This window comes from Panthera leo, chromosome F2 (assembly GCF_018350215.1).
Source record: "Panthera leo isolate Ple1 chromosome F2, P.leo_Ple1_pat1.1, whole genome shotgun sequence".
Taxonomy (NCBI): Eukaryota; Metazoa; Chordata; class Mammalia; order Carnivora; family Felidae; genus Panthera; species Panthera leo.
In genome coordinates this window covers 49,749,185-49,762,938 of record NC_056695.1, presented here as the reverse complement: position 1 = coordinate 49,762,938, position 13,754 = coordinate 49,749,185, and the positions used below count along the sequence as shown (strand labels likewise).

At 46.4% G+C, this 13,754-nt stretch overlaps 1 long non-coding RNA gene across 3 annotated transcripts; it reads left to right on the top strand.

The window, feature by feature from the left end:
- The first annotated feature begins 3,005 nt into the window (after positions 1-3,005).
- On the top strand, positions 3,006-11,890 carry LOC122210798. 3 transcript variants are annotated; one of them, XR_006198252.1, is made up of 4 exons: positions 3,006-3,059; positions 3,820-4,127; positions 9,756-9,866; positions 11,032-11,890. It is a non-coding gene; the product is annotated as an uncharacterized LOC122210798 (long non-coding RNA). The 3 variants fall into 3 exon arrangements; XR_006198250.1 differs by lacking the exon at positions 3,820-4,127 and having other exon boundaries at positions 3,009-3,059; XR_006198251.1 differs by lacking the exon at positions 3,820-4,127 and having other exon boundaries at positions 3,009-3,059; positions 9,756-10,107.
- The last annotated feature ends 1,864 nt before the right edge of the window (positions 11,891-13,754 follow it).

The window sequence follows — 13,754 nt, the reverse complement described above, 5'->3', positions numbered from 1 at the left end:
GCTTAAATGAAAATATTTCAATCGACGTCTAACATATGATAAACCTTCAGTAAATGTCAGCAATTACTATTATTGTGCCTTCCCTTTTGCCTACAAGTATGCTTAAGTTTCTCCTTCATTTTTTTGTTTGTTTGTTTAATTGTTATTTATTTTTGAGAGAGAGAGAGAGACAGAGCGTGAGCGGGCAGGGGCAGAAAGAGACAGAGACACAGAATCTGAAGCAGGCTCCAGGCCCTGAGCTGTCAGCACAGAGCCTGACGCGGGGCTCGAACTCACACACCATGAGAACGTGACCTGAGCCAAAGTTGGACGCTCAACCGACTGAGCCACCCAGGCATCCCAAGTTCCTCCTATCTTACAGAAATTTCTTGACCAATTTATTTTTGACTCAAGCTATTTTGATTCTAGTGGTCTTTTCTTCCCAGCCCAGTTTGGAAGAGGAACCCGTATTTACATTCTCACTTTAAATCCACTCCTCAAAACCTTGCATTCTTGGATCCACCCACAACAGCTGGACCAAGCCTTGTCCCCAGTGTTCGCCAGTCACCGCATCCCAAGACAGCCCACTCACCCTATTAGGCGACACAAACATTCTCTTGTTGAAACTCACATTTCTATTGTCTTCAATGACATTGTACTGATTAATTCCCCAATTAATTTAACAAAGAGCCTTAAGGTACGTGCTACATTTCCTTTTGTTAAACCTCACCAGGAAGGAGCTCAGGCAGGGTTTTATTCAAGTAGGGAAAATGAGGAACCGAGAATGGAAAAGACATCGAGGCCGCATGCAGTGACGGAAAGGACAGGTTGAACACCAGCCTCTGAGCACGTGGTCCAAAGCCCTACTCTGCAGCTTCAGCTGTAACATAGCAGAGAATGCACTCAGTCCTCTTGTTGCAGAAAGCTTTAATGTTTTTTTGGTGACATGTGCCAGGCACTGAACTACGTGCCAGGATATAATGAAGCCCCTGAGCCTAGACAGACAAGGACATCAGTACAGTGTGGGAAGGACCGTGGCGGCGGCAGGAGGATGGCAAAGATCCCCCTGTAGCTCCAGCAAGCCCTTCCCAATCTTCTCAATCTTCTGTGCAAGCCTCTCTTCCTTGGCCCCCCCTCCTGAAGCCTCCTCCAGATGCTGCAAACCTTGAGCCACACTGCCGTTCTATTCAGCCCACACCCAGAAAGAACCAAGAGCCAGATCTTTTGCTTCCCTTCTATCCCTCATAGCAACCAGCACCTCAATGGGTAAATTCATCGCTGTTCCCAAGTGTCTAACACAGCACCTGGAACATAGTAGGAGTCAGGAAAAGCTTGTTGCATACACATATGTTAGCAATGAATCATAATGAAACAGAATCGGTGTAATTAACTGAATATTTTGAGACCTCTTGAGGATAGAATTAACCCTTCCTTCTCTAGGACTGTGGGTCCTTTTATGTCTTGTTATGTGTGGTGCGGGGAGGAGTGGTGGCGATAAGTCAATGGTTAGTGCCCCCTGTTGCTATGGCATTCCAAGCCCCCAAGCAATTCTTGACTTTCGCCGGCTGCTCTCTGAGTTTCTAAGGCATACAGTATACAATTCTGACAACTGCCAGCCATGAGTATTCTGGAAGACTTTGGAGTTCTAATATCCCATAGCACCGTCCCCAGCAGAGTCCTTGTCTTGAGAGAGCCTCTAAAAGGTTGGAGTTTGACCAAACCAAGTCACCAGTTACACACTCCTGTGGCCGCCCCTACCTGTGCCTAACAGGAGTGTGTAACTGGTGACTCAGTTTGCTCAAACTCACCCTTTCAGACGACTGCTTCATGGGTCTGAGATCTCTTTGGGGGGGATGATAAAAATGTTCTGAAATTAGAAAGTTGTGTTGGTTGCACAGCTTTATGAGTACGAAAAGCCACTAAATTGTACACTTTTAAATGGTTACAACAGTCAATTTTATGTTGTATTATTTTACCACAAGAAAACACTAAAAAAAAGGAGGCACATGTGACCGTTTTCAAAATACACTGATTCATGTAAGTGAGGGATTTGGGAGTTTTGCTGGTTGGAAAGTTAGGAGGCAAGATGGAGAGAGGGGTGGAACAGCAGGTGTCCTCATGACAATGGCTTACTTTAAGGAGCCCGGCTGTGACACCCTCAGCTGTCTCCCCAGAGGTAAGAAACCAAATCCTTGCAGATGATAGGTGACAGACTGTGAAATGGCCAGAGATTAGGACTCAGCAACCGTCACTATGAAAACACTATTAAAACCAGAGCTGCTTATGTTAACAGTTGGGTTAGGGCAAAGTTGTAATAAGCATCCTGGCGATAAATTCATTTGTTAATTCCAGGAGAACTTCTAGATCAGCTGTCTGTGCCAGGCATTGGGCCCACATGCTTTATCCTTATCGGCTCTCCAGTGGTCCACAATCCACCCACTCCCCAGGCTGAACCCCTGTGAGATGGAACCTCCCAGTGACTTGGCTCATGGTCATGAGACATGACCACCGAGTTAGATTTACTGTGAACAGGCTCTTGGGCTCAGTGTCCAAGGGCCTGTGCTGGTCGCCCTCGTCTGCCCCTTTCCAGCTGAGCGGCTTGAGGCCTATCTGAACCTCCATTTCAACGGAGAACATTCATCCAGTCCATGTCATAGGCTGGTTGCGAGGCACACACAAGATAAAATGTGAAATCTTTGAAACCCATCAGATGCCCGGTAAAAGCGCGTTTTTAGAGTAGGTGAAGGGCACAGGTTTTTGGAGTCAGACAACCAGCGTTCACCGGCGGGAAGATCGTTGACAAGAAACTTCCCGGGTCTGAGCCTCAGTTTCCTCCTACGTAATGGAGGCGGCAGCACCTGCACAAGTCTGCGGGGAGGTGCGGCTGAGACGGTGCACACACAGCAGCCCGCGGGGAGTGCGCGATCGGTAGCAAATTCTCCCGGCAGCGCCATCTCCCTGAGTCATGCAGGGCCCGCCGGGACGCGGCTGCAGGAAACCGGGCGGGACAGCGCCGCCTCCCACACGGCCCGCGGGGGCGCCCGGCACGGCCCGCCGAGCGAGGCGCCGCCGCAGCCCAGGTGGGTGCAGCCCCCGCGGGGTGGGGGGGGGGGGGAAGGGGGGAGGAAGCGCGGCGGGGTGCGGCGCAGGGAGCGCGGCTGGCGGGCGGGGCGAGCCGAGCTCGCCCGCCGCCCTCTGCCTCCCGCGCCGGAGCTTTCTAGACTCCCCTCGCCGCAGGCCGCCGTCCCGGGACTCATTTACTCCCCGCGCCCCGCCCCGCCCGGTTCTGCCTTCTTTTCTTAAGTGGTTTACAATACCCTGAGTTGCTTTACACCGTATGGCCAGGCTCGCTGTAAATAATTCTCTTGCCCTGGGAATTCTAGTAACAAGACGGCTGGCTTGCTTTCTAAAGGAACACGCTGCCCCGCTCCCCGCGCCCGGCCTCCCCCCTGCCCCCCCCCCCCCACCTCCCCAATCAATATTTACTGGCTCTGCACAGGCCCGCCTGGAGGGAGAGAGCTTTACAGCACATTAGGAAGATGTCGACGCGGCCCTCGGGGAGCTTGTGATAAAAACGTTACAGGGAGAGGAGTCTGAGAATCGCTAGGCTTCTGGGGAGTGTGCACGGATACTCTGCACGCGGCGCTGCCATTTCTAGAGTTCCCGAGAAAAGGGTTTTCTTGTGTAGGGTTTGCTTTGGTTATCCCCCCACCCCCCACCCCCTTTGTAGGCAACAAAGGAAGAATGGAGCTTCCTAAATCTTAGGATCTACAATTATGCCACCGGATCTAAAGGGAAACGGGAAAATGAAGGCACAAGTCGCTGTTTCTGTTTATTCAGATTCTTCGGAGGACACTGGCTTCACACAAGGAAGCACCCTGAGGATCACAGTGAGCCACGGTGTGGACGAAGACTCAGGGCCCAGGGCTCAGAGCTTTCAGTGTGTGGCCTGGGGAAAGCTGCAGCACTTCTCTGACCCTCAATTTCTGGATCCGTGTAATGGACATGATAACACCTGCCCTGCTTACGGTACTGCGTTGCCAGAAGAACTGCGCCAAGTGAAGTTTGTGAACAGTGAAACTTCATGCATGTCATGAGTACAATAGGATTGTGATATCAGTGTCACGCTCAAAAACACACTCTGGAAGGTCGGTTTGTGGTTAAAAATGATTCAGACTGAGAGAGAGATTATAAAGGCCGCGGGGATTTACAAATAGATCGGTGAGATCACAGCAGGCACGGAAGGGCACTTTTGAGCGGATGGTGGAGACACTGAACAGGAAGTCTGGCAGTGGCACCAGAGGAGGAAGAGGTGTTGCTGGGTGCTATTGGAGGAGGCTGGAGGATTTGTTCCCTGACATGCAGGGGAAAGCGGTTGAGGAAACCGCTTATGCTGTGAGCTTATGATTTCGTGAGTCACTGTACCATCCATGTTGAAGGTCACGTGCAAAAGCCAGAGACAGGAATAGGTGTGCCTTGCCGAGGTGATGACCGTGCCCGAGGGCCTGTGGAGAAGACACGCAGGGCTGGGTGGTCCAGGAAGTGAAATGAGTTGGACACTCCAGGCAGGTTCTGAGAAAGCCCAGCAAGAGGCGGTGGGAGGAGGTCAGAATGAGCAACCGATGTCTGGGCAGAGGCAGCTGACGGCTGTGGTCGGAGGCCAAGAAAACCAGTTCTGAAGGAGCTGGAATCCTAGGCAAGGTGGCAAGGATGCCACTTGGCAGGAAGGAGACCTGGCAGTCACCCTGGAACAGAACCAGAGCTGCAGGGCTCCGGGAGGCTTGATGCCTGGGAGAGAGAAAGGAGGACTGTGTTTAGGTCTTGCTCCTCCAGACAGCAGGTTGGGGTAGCAGGATCCTTGAGAGGTGGGACATATCTCATTCCTCTCTGTAGCCTCGCTACCTAGTACAGTGCCTGGCCTATGGAAGACACTCGCCAGTGTTCGTTGGCATGAACCGACAGATGAACAGCAAATGAATAAGGCCAAATTCAAGATTCCCAACGAGCTTGGAATTTTTATTCCCTCTTTTGGTGGCTTTTGACTGCCTTAGGCTCTTTTCTAGTGCCATATAGCTAATGCCAGGACTACCCTCAGTGTCCCTCCTGAGAACTCTTGGCCATCTGGCATGTCTCCAGTCTCCTTCCTTTCTCTTTATAGGGTGTCTGCATTCAAGATGGCTGCGGTCCACTTAGTGGCTTGTTTCCATGGCAATGTGCTTCTTCATTAAGCTATACCCAACCCCTCTCTAGTTACTAGCCTTTGCTGTACCTTATTCAGTTCCCAGCCGTGTTTACATCCTGTCCTGATACAGAATGTCTTTCATTAAGGGAACATTGTCTTCTCAGAATTAACTTAAAAAATGCACTTAAACACATTATGGTATGACTTTTTTTTTTCCAACTAGAAATATAAAATTTCTCCACAACTTCTGTGCCAAAAAATTAAGTTTCCTTGTCAGCCGTTTTCACTGACTCTTTTCAAAACTGTTTCCTCCGCACATAGTGTATGCCAGCCCTGGAAAGAGTCTCCGGGAGAAGCATGTGGCTCCCAACATAATGTCTGGCTCTCACGTTTTCACCTACATCTGGGGACTCTGCCCCCTGCTGGTCGTTGTCATGATTATAATTGCCAGCAGTCTCGCCCTCAGTACTGACGAATATGAACACTAACTCAAGAAAATAGAGGAACAAGAGTCACAGTGCGCATTTAATTTTATGTTACCGTGTCATTTTTATTAGACCCATCCATTTCTGTTTTTAAGGCTCCTGATATGGTTTTCATCACTTTAATGAAGAAGGCTCTATCTGACCCATTATTAGAATCCATCTTGCTCTACTCACAGAGTGTGGCTTGCCCGTAGCTTTTTTCTCAGCTGTAAACTTGTAAGACTCAAGAAACACCGAGGTGGTGCCCGCTACTGCCAGTTCAAGTTCTACCTTTCTTTTTGACATGGATTTTCACATCCGCTGGCAGAATTTCTGCCATGCAATCACCACTTGCAGCCAGTGAGGGTAGGCTTGTCCTTGGTCCAACAGCTAGTCCCATTTCTCAGTTGGGGCCCGTCACCACTCTTCCTCACCTTCCCATGAAGCACCATATTGATTCCCACATTCGGTATCTCCCACTTACTAGGCCTCTCATGGCTCAGCTCAGTGCATTGCCAAGATCTTCCACCCGGATCCTTTCCTCAAAGCTCTGTGGGACTCTACACAGCAGAACATTCATTGTGGCTAGGGTATAAACCCAAGTTCCTTAGAACAGCTTGCCTCTGTGCATTGAAAATCCAGTTTTGATTGCCCCTGCTCTTTCCATGCCTGCATTTAGAGCTAAAGTGCACCAGCAGATATGCAAAGTTCATCCTAACCGTGCAGTTGTGCTATGACCAATTTAGAAAAAAACATTGTCTAAAGAGGTGGTTCTGTATACTGTGCGTGGTGTAATTCTTATAGGGAAAGTGAAAGTCTTTGTCGTACTGGGTTGATCCGTGTCCCCTTCAAAAATACGTTTCAGTCCTTAGTCCCCGACACCCTGAACGTGACCTTATTTGGAATTGAGTCTCTGAAGGTATCATCAAATGAAAATGAGATCATGGTGGATTATGGTGGGCGCTAGCCCAATGACAGCTGTTCCTATAATAAGCGAGAATAGGAAAGAAACCTGTCAGTGTGAAGACAGAAGAGAAAGCGGAGTTAAGCTACCATAAGCCAAGGAATGCAGAAGATTGCCAGCAACCACCCAGAAGGTAGAAGAGACAAGGAAGGATTCTTCTGTAGAGACTTTCTTTATTCAGCTTCTAGCTGCGAGAGTGTACATTTCTGTTGTTTTAAGGCACTCAGTTTGTGATAATTTGTTATAGCAGCCCTAGCAAACAATACATTCACCAACCAGAAAACTAGAAAGAGGTGAGAGGTTTGACTCTCAAATGCTGTCATCGTTTTGCCTCCAATGTTCAGCTTCCCCCAAGGATAGATGGGAATTTGCCCGTTTGGTTCTTGGAAGAGAATACTTTCTGTACTTTTGGACATTAGGGGAAAAAAATGCAGCGATTTCTTTCTCCCCTGACATTGGTAACATTATTACCCATAATGCATTAGACACTTAGATTTGAGATACTACCTAAATATTTACAGCTCTTCCTAGAGTGTGACTGCGTGATATCCCAAAGAGAGGCTACTTGTGAACCACCCCTGACCGCACCACAGCCTGCCGGACCCTCCTCTGGTGCCCAGCTAATGAATTAAATGTGGCTGCTTGAGTGGATTCATTAGCCTGCGAGGGCGGCAAAGCAACTTGGAGGTTGCATGTGATAAGTAATGCAGGTTATAAATGGCCATTAAATGTTCTTCCAGGGAAAATTGCTGAACAAAATGCTTTTAAACTTATTTTTTTTATTTTTTGTCTTTGGAGAAAGAGTTCTAGAGCTGGGGGTGATGGAGAAGCTCAAGCAGGGATGGATCCAAATCCACTGGTTTGGTAGGGAAATGATAGGAGCAGTCAGCACTGGTCAGAAGGGAAATTTAAGGGATGTGGCAGCAGTAGACTTGGTCGGACGTTGCACGGAAGCAGAGTTACAAACAAGGCTGACTCCTAGGCTGAGGAAATCTGAAAAACTTTTGGGTCACTGAGTGTGGTAGCGAATTCAAGATCAAGAAAAGCAAGAAAGAGGAGGTGAAGAGGAGGGTCTGTCAGACTCACAGGCTCATAATCATTGGCTCCAAGTGCCACATCCTACAGACGAGGCCACTTGGGGCCCAGAGAGATGAAGCGGTCAACCAGAGTTCCACGGCTAGCAAAGGGGTGGAGCCAAAATCAGAATCCAAGGCCCCTCTCGTCATCCAAATTAGAGACCAAGAACTGGAGAAAGACCTATGGATGTAGATTTTGGAGAACCCCACTTTCTAGCTGGCAACCCACAAAGGAGAATATATGGAACAGAGATGACAAACCACAAACTCATGCTGTGACCTTTACTCTAGTTTTTAAAATTAGTATTTAAATTTGTTTCTAACACCTAAGGGTCAGGTGAGTTCCCATGGCACTCTAGGTTGCTGGCTGCTCCGGGAAAAGTCAGTTGGTCTGTGAGAAACTAAGGAAGAGCTCCTTCGTGTCAGATGGGCCACAGGCTGGTGTACCTGCCCACCTGGCGGGCTTCACAGCTGATATCCCCCACCTGGCCCCGCTGGGCCCTGGAGTTCACAACCCCTGGGAGAGGGGAAGAAAGGCAGGGGTCCTGAGCCTGCAGCTGAGAGGCAGAATTGGAAATGGTAGAGGGTGAAAGGAAGGAACCTGAAGACAAGAAGGCCCAGGGAGCCTAGGTCACAGAAGCAAAGGTCTCGTCCAGAAATCCAGGGGACGGGACGGACTTTTCATCTATTTTTGGATAAAGTAACAGGATGTGGAAACCAAAAAAAGTGGGCAATTCTCTGATCCTGCACAATGGTGATGACTTATGCAAAACATCCTCTTTCCTATTTTTAACTAGATCACAGAAGCTGCGTCAGAGGGCTCGTTGCTGACTAATCCTGTTGCGGTGCCTTTCTCTGAATTGCATAAATGCCATCTACATAGGCGAAAGAACATTTGAGAAGGAGAAAAAAGTCTGTAAAGACTACTGCACACAGGGCATTCTTATAAATAGTATTCTGAGTGAGATCAGGGTGTTCTGGGCCACCACTTTCTGGAAGTTGTCTAGGATTTCATGGTTGAATGATGCAGACATTCAGAGGAAACTATTCATTTAATTCAAGCTGAATTAGTGATCCCGCGACAGTTTTGTACTCCATAGCGACAACTCTTTTTCAGTAGGTAACATGGAGAATTATGCCGATTTTTCAGCAAAAGTATTTTCTAGTTGTATAAATATCCCTGTGCCAGGAATACGTCTTTTATTGGAGAAAAGGACTCAGGAATGAGAGTGAAGGGTTCTCAATGCTTTATAAGCAAGAACCACATGGTGACAATGGCAGGGATTTTTACTGAGACGGAGCTGTTGCAGATGCTGTGAGGGCCCTGCTCCAACCACCCCCCCCCCCCTCCTGCTTCAGTGCTCTCCAACTGACCGTCGGCTGCCAATCTCTGTGCCCCTCTGTGCCCTTTGCCCGGGGGCTTTTTTCATAACCGAGGAAAGCCAGCGTGCCAAGGAATGAAAACCACCCAAAAGCAGCAGCAGCCCCAACTGGCAACTGGTAGGAGTTGGTGTATAAATACCCTAGTCCCTAGCATGACCCCTCGCATGGGGTCTACAAGCCATTTAACACACAGAGTAAGTAGGCTGCTGGCTTTGCAAGGCAAATACCTTGCTAGAGTAATGCAGTAATATTATTGCTTTGTTTTCTGTGTGTGTGTGTGTGTGTGTGTGTGTGTGTATGTGTAGTATGTATAGTTTATATATATATAAACTATATATAGAGAAAGCTTATATATATATGTATGTTTCTATATGTAGTAGTATGTATAGTTCGTATATGTATATATGAAATGTATATACTCTGTGTATAATGTATATGTATATAATCTGTGTATATAACAAATAATGTATATGGTGTGTGTGTGCATATGGTACTTTATACTTTGGAAGATAATACTGTTTTCCACTTGCAATGGTGCTTATAAAGCTTCTTTTCAGAATGAACTTGTTTAAGTAAAAATGCTGAATTGATTTAAAGAACATTTAAGTAAATGATAGAGTATAACCTCCACCAATATGCCACAAAAGTGTAGAGGTTGTGCATGAATGACTAAAGCCACACTGGTGTCTTCTTGCTCTCTTCTGCAGATCCCTCAGGTGCCTCAGAGACTGCCAAGGCGGGCAAGAGGAGTGACAGTGGCTTCAGGTCACCCGCCTCTCCTTCAAGCAAGGCATCCTGGTGTACTGGCCTGGGAATCGGTGATCTAAGGAGTGAACTAGGGGAAGGGATCTACCATTTCAAAGAACAATAGTTCACAAGTTTGAAATGTTCACATGGAGTCCAGCACTCAATTTATCAAGAACTTGAGGCCAAGAGAGTTTAAATGACATTTCCCAGTTCCCGTACAGAGTTTGTGACAGAGCTGGGACATGGACCCATTCACGTGACCCCCACCCATGCTCTTCTGACTGTGCTCCCTCCCTCAGAGGCAGGGCTCAGGTAGGGCTTCAAAGGCAGGAGAAACCAGGGCAGGGAGTGGGGAGAGAAGATCCTGGAGAGCACAGCTCTGCAGGGGAATCAGGTGACACTTTCCCCGGGGCCAGGCAGGGAGAGCGTTTTAATAAAGGAAGGTGTTGGGCAGAGGCGGAACAAGGAATACAGTGGGGAAACATGTCGGGATCAGAGGAGAAGGAGCTTGAATGCCTGGTGGGGGGAGTGTGAACTCACAGGAAGTGTGGATCCGGGTCTCTGAGCTGGGAAGGGACGCATGAAAGCCATGCTTTGGGAGGCAGCACTGTAGAGAGCAATTAGGTTGAAATACTGCTTCCAGAGCCACTTACTTAGCCTCTCTGTGCTTTAGCTTCTTCTAACACACCCAGAACGGTATCTGGTACCTATTAAGGGCTCAATAATGAGCCCTACTAAGGGCTATTATGATGTTGTCTATGAAGGACTGAATAGTGCCAAGAGAGGGAAGCGGCCTGGCTGAGCTAGGTAGTAGCAGAGACAGAATTAGAAATCAGGACTGATTTCTAATTCAACACTCTTTTTCTCTGGCTCTTGTTTTAAAATGATGTCTTATTTATTTTCTTGTCTGCATTAGCATTTCCACTTGCAAAACATAATGCCTTTATTTAGTACAAACATACCTCCACAATGGTTTCCTTTTGGAAAAACAATTTTGATCGATGATTTCTCTCACTCCCTAATTAATATACCACAGTTAGAGTGAGCACTGCCTGCTTTGACAAAGCAGGGCTTTCAATTTTCAGATCTTCAGCCACTAACAGGGGAGTCTGACTTTAAACCGTATGAACTTGCGTATGACATTTAAATTTTAATAACTGTTCTGGTTGCTTCTTTGTGTCTGGAGAAAATAACGTTTATTTTGACCAAATGCTATCTTTTCCCTTTTTTCATCAGACAAATCATACTTATGACCTGAGAGCTTCTGTTGTTCTTTATGATTCACTGATCAACCGTGAACGAAGAAACAAATGCTGGAATTTTGGTGACAGCATATTGGTGATTCTCTCCAGGAGACTGCGGTCTCGCAAAGAATCAGAGACCAAGGGAGGGCAGCTTCCTCAGAGATTCTGTAGCCCAGCTCATTCATCTTTATAGATGACAAAATTCAGCTCAGAAAGGTGAAGTGAATTTTGCAAAGTCATCTAGCTACTTGGTGGTAAGAGGGATTTTGAACCCATTTGTTTTTTTGACTTGGAGTCCCCATTGCATCACGTCCTGCATCGACTCATGCGTTTCTAAAAAGTCTTCCTGTATTATTAGGCAGGCAAATCCAGCTTGTTGCTTGGTTTTGCAAATAAAGTTTTATTGAAACACAGTCCCTTCACAAAAGATGTCTGCCGATCCCTGTTGTGTATCAAGCCTGGTTGAAACCCCTTTGTTGTTGTTTGTTTTTGTGTTATGCTTTTTGTAAAAAATCTTGATGGATTAATAGGTCTTTCAGCAACAGGTAGAACGGAAGTTCTGTGTGCATGTCGCACAACTGATGACATCGATACCACATAGATGTGTTCTTATTCATTCAGCATTCCATCCTGTCCAAAGCTCGCCACAGTTCTCTAGAACAATGGTACCCCTATCTGCCTGATCATCTGCTCCATTCCATGAAATCCCTGAGAATACAGACTCCCAGGACCCTCCCCAAATCTCCAGTCAGTGTATCTGAGTTTAGGTTTGGAAATCTGTAATTTTATTATTATTTTTGTAACCTCTGGAGGCAATTTTGATGAGCAGCCAGCTTTGGGAACCTTTGCGCTGGGTAATGACTGGATGGACGTCTGTATCTTTGTTAGAGTCCTTTCCTTTCCTCCTGTGTGTTTCTAAGCCCATCCTCTTCCTGAGCCCCATGCTATGGGTCGTAGGTACATTGTTCCGCATCTTTGCTGAATGAGGCTGGGGGCAGGGGCGCCTTACACACCACACTAGTATTTCCTCAGTATCCAGTAAAGTAGTGCACTTTCTGCCTTCATTGTAGTTATCTGACTGGTTACACTTTTATTTCTGTCATTGCCTTGTTCGCTTTCCATTTGCATTTGCATAAAATTCCTCAAATGACAAATCCAACCCTGATTTCTTCTGCTTTCTGATTGTAAAAGTGAGGTGCATAGACAGCCAGAACTTAGATGAGAAAAGCTTCATATCCCCTGTACCCTGTTTTTCATCTTTCTTTCCTTTCCTGCTTTTAAGAATGTCACTGAAACCATTAGGGATTAAAACAAAAATAGATTTAGAACCCCGAAAGTTTGTTGGTCTCAGCCATCCATTAATTTAAATTTTTCCTCCCTGCTGTTTGAGGATTATGTTAGCCTAATAAAACAGGCTTTTAAATATATGTATATATATGTATGGCCACACTCAGTTCACATTCATTTTTTTTTTCTAAATTTTTTTTTTAATGTTTATTTTTGAGACAGAGAGAGACACAGCATGAGCAGGGAAGGGGCAGAGAGAGAGGGAGACACAGAATGTGAAGCAGGCTCCAGGCTCTGAGCTGTCAGCACAGAGCCCTACGCGGGGCTCGAACTCAGGAACTGTGAGATCATGACCTGAGCCGAAGTCGGAGGTTTAACCGACTGAGCCACCCAGGCGCCCCTCACATTCATTTCTTTAACCGGTTCCTCTCTCTTTCATTGCATAAATTAACTAAAATAATTGACCTCAATGGTCTTTTCGCTATGAATGACTTTGTGTGAGGAAGCTAGTTCTCACTTTCATAGAATGAGATAGGTTTATTTCTTTCTCTTAAGTGAATTAAGACAAAAATATATGATGTGCAAAGACTTCAATATGTCCCATGTTATAATTAGGATTGATGAAGTCCTAAGAAAGCAGCAGACATTGAATCAAAAGATAATGTTTAACCTGCCAAGTAGAACAATAAACAAGATCTATTACCGCAAAGGTGTTTAGAATTAGTGTATCTCACTCAGAGAGACATGACCAACAACAAATGCGAAACCAATGAGGACATCAGAATGACACTTGAAAGACCTTAACAAAATATGGCATCATGCTGGGATTCGCGAGATGAGAAATACTGACTTTGACCGTGATGCGATATCTTCTGTAAGCCATTACAATTAGAGGCGAAAATGGAAGGGCTATTCAATTACTTTGGGCAGTATCTTTCCACCTGCATGAGTTTAACAGGGCACATTTCACAATAGATGTCTCAAGAAATTTAACTAACCGTTCATTGAAATCTAAAGTGGATAGGCTGTAATTAAATAAGCATTTTATATCCCAGTTAGGCTGGCCCTAATGAGCAAGTCTAAATCTTGTTTTCAGGATCAAATTGCATTTTGTGACAGCACCTCCTTGCCAGTCTGTCCTTCCAATAGGGACAGGCATTTCAGAATAAGGGCAAACACCTAACAGATAAAGACAGCAGGGCCACTCTCCAGGCTTGTGCACTGTTCAAAATCACAGTGCATTGGAAACAACAGGGATTATGCTGACTTCAGGAAGGTAATTTTGGTTTCAAGGAAATTAGGACCGATTTAGTAATCTTGGTAAACCAGGCGTTCATAACAGGCCAGGGCAGAGAACTTGGCCATGGCACCCTAAAGGTACCCACCCTGTGCCTTTGGCACTTCCTAAGCCTAGTGCATATTGTTATT